The sequence below is a fragment of the Phaethon lepturus genome, unplaced genomic scaffold (assembly GCF_000687285.1).
Source record: "Phaethon lepturus isolate BGI_N335 unplaced genomic scaffold, ASM68728v1 scaffold20425, whole genome shotgun sequence".
In the NCBI taxonomy this organism is placed as follows: Eukaryota; Metazoa; Chordata; class Aves; order Phaethontiformes; family Phaethontidae; genus Phaethon; species Phaethon lepturus.
Window position 1 is genome coordinate 4353 of NW_010538642.1, and position 7193 is coordinate 11545.

The following is a 7193-nucleotide window of genomic DNA, read 5'->3' on the forward strand; positions in this document are numbered from 1 at the left end:
CCCCCCTTTTTTTTCCTTGGGAAGTATAGTTGCCATTTCTTATCAACTTTGGTCATTTGCATAATGTGATGGGTATTTACTCAGGGGACAAACATTTTGCTAAATGTAAATACTTAAGAGAAGGGAAAGCAGGGTCATGATTTCCCTGTTTTTGTTTGAGAGATGTTTATTAAAAAATTTGTGAAAGCAAAATGCTTAACCAGTGAGTTTTTCGCTCTTGAGTATTTCCCTCTCTTCAGAGCAATGGTTTGGGCGTGCTGTTGCCCTATGTGGGGTGAGGTTGTACGTGTGAGTTACAGCAGGAGTAGGTGGCATGATGCTCCTAAAACAGGAGTCTGTTTTAGGTAGTGTGTTCTGGATGTGATCAGCTCCTTTGGTCTTTGCTATGAGCAACTCTGAGAGGAAAAAAAGTGCCGTTTTCTTCATGTAAACTATTTAAAAGTATGTTTAACCTGCTCTTTGAAGTTTTGGTGTTGTAGAGCTGGGGGCTTATGCTTTTCAAGGGTGAATGCCTAGGTCAGAGATGATTATTCTTATCGCCTCCTCCCGCCTTGTAATCTAAATGTGTTGGGCCAAGTTCCAAACCTCTGAAAAAGTCGGAGCTTGCATGTGGGCAGCAGGGACTTGCTTGATACTATTGTCTGAAGTCATGTTTCACCTGGGAGTGAGGTTGGTGAGGGGATGGATTGGGGAACAGAACTGTTGCAGGTTGGGCAAAGAGGAACTAAGTGCAGGGATGCACAAGTCAGGGTTTAGATGTAAGAGCAACTGTGATAGATTAGATCAAGGTGCATCTAGCCTGGTATCCTGACTCAGACAGTGGTCAAAGCAGCTGTCTAGGAAAGTGCAAGGACAAGCCAAGAGTACTTCCAGAGTACTTGCTCAACCTCTTAACCTATGTTTCAGGAAGCCGGAGGCCAGATCAGACCATTTAGTCATTGGATTTTTGCTCAATAAAGCCTCACCAGGAAATTAAGATTTGGCTAAGCAGGGAGGCACTACAAGGAGTCTGTCACGTGTGCAGAGTGAGAGGAAGAGCAGCAGGACTTGAAAAAGTGGGAAGTGGTGCATACAGGGCAGAAGCTGTTCAGTGTGGGAAAGCGGGCATTACAGGATGTGACTGCTGAGCAGCATCTCCCTTAGGCCTGAGATGGGCTCAAGACTCGCTTCTATTCTGATGTCAGCAGATAGCTGTGAGAGCTACTAGCCAAGCATCTGTCACTGGTCCATATGGGATATGGCACACTGGTTATGGTATCAATTAGTCAGTCCAAGTGCTAGGGCCTTGTGAGCTGAACATACAAGTTTGTTCTGCTCGTGAATCAGATAAATGGTTACTTGATACTTCTTGAACAGCCATTTCCCTCTTTTTTTCTTTTTTTTTAGCTTGCTTTGGTAAAAAGCTAGGGAGTTGCAAGCATTCTAGGCACTGAAGGAACATTCTTATGGCTGCTAAGTCAAGTGTTTATAACTGCGGAGCAGTTACGACTTACCAGTGTGAAGATCACCTCTGTAATCCTGCTTCTGCCCTGGTGTACATAGGCGTGAAGATGCAATCTGTTACTGTGTTGTTACTGGATTTTTCCCTGCAGGATCTGTTCTGAGTTTGGTATGCAGGTGCACAGCGCGCTCCACAAATGATACAGTGCGATGGTGTGCATGTGACATCTGGTCAAATTAAGGTTTTGGTGACCTGACGTGTGCTGCATTCCCTGGGCTGTACGATAATGCAATGTCTCTCCTGTGTACTTTAGTAAGTGTATACATAAACAAGTGCTAATAGGTGTGGTGTAGTTTGTCTTACAGCATTATGCTGGGAGGAAGCAGATGGTGTGAACTTGGTAGATTATGTTTTTCCTGGTATTTCTAGGTGAATTTACTGCAGTGCAGAAGTCGTATCCCTCCATCACTCAGGTATTTCCTGCATTGGGAGCTCCCAGTAGAAGCCGTGGGGAATCTCTGCTGCTTTTTGTGTCCCGACCTCCTTTCCCGTGAAAGTGTGGGGCTGGAGTGGGAAGCTGCAGTCAGGACAGGGTGGTTCCCCGCTGGTGCTCTTTTGCTGCAGTTATCCAGAGGGTGTAAACCAGCACCTAAGACAATCATTCATTAGGTGTCACAAGGGAAGTAGGTGTCTTACAGGCAGAAGTGAAAAGATCTAGCCTTGGGAAGGCTCTGCTTTTTGACAGGTAGTGTTTCCAGGTGCCTGAGCAGCAGCTGTGGGAGGAAGGATGCACATCCCGTATTTCCAGGCCTAGAGTTGTTTTTTTGGCTCTTGCCTCTTCCATTGTTTTCTGTTAATGTGCAGTTGACGGAGGATTACGATGTGTGATGAAATGTGGGTTGAGGAGGCTGGAGGCATGGCAGGACCGGCAGACCTGGGAGGGGAGTTCATTGCTGGAGGCAGGGCAGGGAGAGCAGTGATGGTGGCACTGCAGGCGGGTGGTTATTAGGGGTGAGAGGGCTGCACGGGCTGCTAAGGTGCTGGAAGCCTGGCCTGTGGAGGGAGGGCTTGTCCTTCTCCAAAGCGGGCAGGGAAAAAGGGGACCCCTTCCCTGTCTGGGATGCCAGTCCAGGTACTAGCATGCAGCTTGTCTGCACTGTAGAAATTTAGGCTTCTGCCCCACCGAAGATGATGCTCTTCTTTGCCTCCTGGGTGGCTTTTTAAGTGAAGGGAAAGCCAGTGCATCTGTGGGCAGCATGTTCCCTGCCTGCAGTCAGAATCAGACTCTAGGTCACTTGAACTGGAGCTCCACTTTGGGAAGGGGGAACCAGCAAGCAAAAACCCATTCTACCCCAAAGTAATGGGTTAAGTTGTTATGGGAACTATGCCAGCCTCCAAATCCCTTTGCCAAGCTGTGGGGATTACAGTTTCATTTTCCTAGGGGATTTCTCTCTTTTGTTCAGTGCCTTATTTTTTGCATGAGTACTCAGGCCCTGGTTTACTAAGCCCATGATCTTGACTGCAGCAAAGCTTAAGGCAGGAGCCTCTGCAGTTTGGGAGCTGTAATGTGAGTCCAGCTTCACGATGAGGTGGCTATGCTTGCTGAAGAGACGTTTGTCTGTTTAGGCAGAGCCATTTAGAAACCGGCAGCACATGCCCCTGGGAGCCATCAGGCTGCTTCTTGTGGGGCTGTCTCACTTGCAACCAGCCTGGGGCAGGACGGAGCATTCACTAATGTTGTGGAAAAGTACTGAAGTGGCCAATATACACTGCTGTGAAATGCATCCTGGTGAAAGAGGGAGACCCAGCGTTCATATCTGTCATTAAATGTTATCCGGGTTTTTACTTTTGAGGAGCAAAAACCATATTTCAGGCCAGAATGCAAGGGATTTTTTTGTTGTGGTGTGTTTTTTTAAATTATTTTTTTATTTTTTAAATTTGTCTCCCTTTTAAAGTGGGACACTGGGAGAGGTTTGTATTTCATTACTGGGACACTTGTGCACAGCACAGTACTGGCAGAAATGTAACCTGTTCACTGTGGAAAATATTTGAGCAAATGTTTATTGCGTGCTGCCACCAGAATGCTGCAGTTATCTTGTGCCAGATGTGCACAACAGACTGCAGTGAGGAACAGGGAAACTGCTCTCGTTTGTTTATTTTATCTCCAATACCACGATGCCTCGCGGCACTGGCAGGGCTGAGGTCCAAATCTCAACCCTGCGCAGTAGGTTTTTGCCCATGGTAATTCTCCTGGGGAAAAAGCAGCATCTGTATCTATGTAGACAGCTAATCTGTGTCTGCTCCCCAGCCCTGTGGGGAAACGCAGGCTGTCTGGCTGCCTTTCTTCTCCTGCCCTCCTAAGCAGGTCTTGTTTCCTTGTGGGTTTTGCTTGGCATCTCTGCAGCTTGTGGTTTCATCCCGAGTGCCCTGTTCTATGTATCAGATCCTTCACCAAGCACAAAGCTGTAGGGTATTTGTGATACGTGTAGCCAGTGTGATATGTACCTCTGTGGAGACTCTGGTGCAATTCTGAAGCTGCTTTTGCTGCTCCCATGCTAAGCAGGGGCTTTTGCTGATTTGATGTGTGCAGTTTTGAGAATCACAAGCAAGCTGCCTGATTACATGACTGGTTGGAGACTGATCAATGACACTGGTACCAGTATGGGACTGGCAGACCCAGAGGTGCCGTTCCTATCTGTGATTTGGACTATTTGCTTAATATTATCTTGGAAGAAAGAAGAGCTGTGAAATACCTCTGTCTTCAGATGTATGCTGCATGTGCAGTTTGTCTACAAGGTATTTAAAACATGATGCATTGTAGGTAGTGTGATGGAGAAGCAGGACAGCCTTATATTAGGAAGTGATCTGAATGTCTGGAAATGCAAGCCCTGGATGAGTGTAGTGTAGTAACAAATCAGTGCCCATCAATGCCTTCAGAGAAGTGTAAATGTTGTTAATCAGAAAAGCACACATTGTGTTTTCCTGAGAGTTGTTTTCATTTGATAACAGGTCTAGTGTTGGGACATGGTGGGTCATGCATTAGAAACCAATGGCCTGCTGGGCTGAAGTGACTTTTGCAGGACTGTTCTCAGGCTCTTGGCTGTTACCAGTCTGAAACTGGTTAGTGTTTTCTTTGAAAGTGGGATTGAGTCAGTCTGCTCCTCTGATAACAAAAGCATGATCAGTTGCTGGGTTGCTGCTGTCACTGCACACAAGAGCAGTTTATGTTAAATGTGACTGATGTTGAAATAAACCACACCTCAGTTCTCAAGTAAGAATGACCTTTGGCAAGTGTGCATCAAGATAAATAAGGTGTGATTTTAGTTATTTTAAGTTGAGTTTCCTTGGAGACAGGCCCTTAGGAACTCCTACTGCCAGTTCCTGTGGTGTTTGCTGGTTTAACATTAACAAAACTAAGAAAATTCCTCTCTCCTCCACAAAAGCATGAAAATTCACAGAAGTGCAAGCCGTATAACCGTTTGCTGTGTTCCTGGAGTGCTCTTTAATCAAGACTGTGGACTTTCAAGACTGTGGGTCGGATTTTACATACTGTTTTGACTCCTTTTGCAAAGGGCCGTCTTGAACACAGCTAAAACTTCTTGGGACGATGGGATGTTTTGGTGTAAAATAGTTCCTTTGGTGACCTCTTCCTGCTTTTATGTAGAGGAGTATCATGCTGCTGGAATACGTCTCTGCTCTGCTGTGGTGACCCTCATCTGGTTTGGGATCCCTGAGTGGCTGTAGTCAGCTGTTGTAAAATACAGCAGCCCAAAGGCTGTGCTGACTTACATCAGGGTCACATACAGGGCAAATTGAATTTTTTGGAGACAGCTGGTTCCCAGAAATAAAGCTTTTTTTAAATGACCTGTGATTCATTTAAAATTACATACCAGATAAAATCTACATAATTTTTTGTCTGGATTAATTTTTTGGGGTGGAAGCCTTTCTGCCCTTGGAAGGGGGCTAGAGGCATTGTTCTGCCTGTTAAGATCTGTTAATCTTTTAATGAGTCTCTATGACATGCTGTAAAAAGCTAAAGCAAACATTGCTGTACCAGTTAATCAACATTACCTCACATCCTGTTGGGAACAGTGATGTCCACAATTTTGGGTAGCAGAGAGACTGGGGAACTTGCATTTGTTGCTGTGCGGACAGGACCCCTGTGTGCAATTGTCTTTGAGTCCTGCAGGATGAAATGTAGTTATGTAAATACCCATGGATGGCTAAAGGGGATTTCTACCCATGCTGTGATTGGGGATGGTCTTTCCGCTCTGCTTTGCAGGTGTCATGAGCACTCTAGGAGCCCAAGCCTGGGGGCAGTGCCCGCACATCCCGATGGTTGTGGGGATGGACCCTGGGCAGGCAGGGCAGTGGAAGGAGACCCTCTTGTGTCCTCCCAAAGAGTGTGAGGGACCATGTGGCAGGTCAGGTACAATCCCATCTTCTGTAGCATCAGCTGCTGCGATACATGAGGCTATGGTGGGGGACATTCCCATCCTCAGGGCTATCTGCCGAGGTGTAGGTCCTGGCCAGCATCCCTCAACCATACTTGCCTGGACCATCCTTACTTTACACTGAACATAACCTGCCACAGCCACTTGGACGATTGCAAATTAGGCTGAGGGGCTGCATCCAGTGTGAACAGTAGCAGAGAGAAGCAGCAGCTTCATACTGCAAATGCTTGAGACCTGCCCTGCCTTGAGGTTGGGGGTCAGACACCAGGTGTGGGGATTGCACGGGGGCGAGAGGTTTGTGTGTGCCCCTCCTGGGAGGGCATTGCTTCCTGCGTTTAGGGCTTGGCGTACAACTGGGGTTTCCCTGACTGTGTTGTTTTTGCCTGTCCCACTAGTTGTTGTTTGTTTCTTTGGGGAGCGATTGCTGTCTGAGTAGCACCAGTTGGGCAGCAATCAGTCGAGTTCTGCATCATTTTTCAGCTGGGACTCATGTGAGCTGACACCTTGTAAATTCAGCAGTGTATGGATAACTGCATTAGTGAGGCAGGTGGAGGTTTGGAGTCACCTGCCCTCTCCTCACTGCCTCTGCTTGTGGTGGCATGTCATGAGTGGTGTGAGGGACGTTGCAAGGTGGAAGGGCAGTCTTCTGGCCAAGTGTGTGTTTGATTCGTATTACTACTTCAGGGTTATTCTGGAGGACAGGTCTCCTGGGCTGACCTATGCTTTGCAGGGGGAGGAGATGCCATTAATCAGCTGTTGGGATATTACCAATGTGCCTGACATTGGCAGGGGCAGAAGAAATTCCTGCAACTGGTAACAGTTTTTTCAGAAAAAGCCTCTGTGTTTTTCATGAAGGAATTGCCCTGAAACAATCTTTGCTTGCACAATGCTTGCAAAGAAGTAGATAGTGGCTTGCTGAGAGCAGTGCTGTGGAAACCAGCATGTTTATACTTGGGAAAAGGGAAGGACTTCTCATCAAGAACTTGTTGGTTGATGCCCAGGAAGAGGAGGATTAGCTGATTTAGAGCCTGGCTTGTCTCCCTGCTCTAGTAGCATGCCTTTCCCTCCCCTGGCCCAAGACACCACGGAGGTCTCAGCGTTGCGTGTGTGTGCTGATAGAGTGACCAGTTCCAGTGACCGGTTGAGGTCATCTGCAGCAAGAATTCAAGTTATGAGAAGCAGCAGGTCTAAATACAGGCAGTCTGGTGCCTTTATAGCTGTAACACTTATGCCATATTTCAAAATTATTCAGAGATTTTGTTCTAAAAATTCTTCCTCAGAAATCTGATGCTATTCCT

The 7193-nt window shown here is 46.8% G+C and overlaps 1 protein-coding gene across 1 annotated transcript in view; it reads left to right on the plus strand.

Annotated features, from left to right (window-relative positions):
• Window positions 1-7193, plus strand: part of CEP170B (centrosomal protein 170B) — a 53593-nt gene that overhangs the window by 3263 nt on the left and 43137 nt on the right. The gene's annotated exons all lie outside the window — the stretch shown is intronic.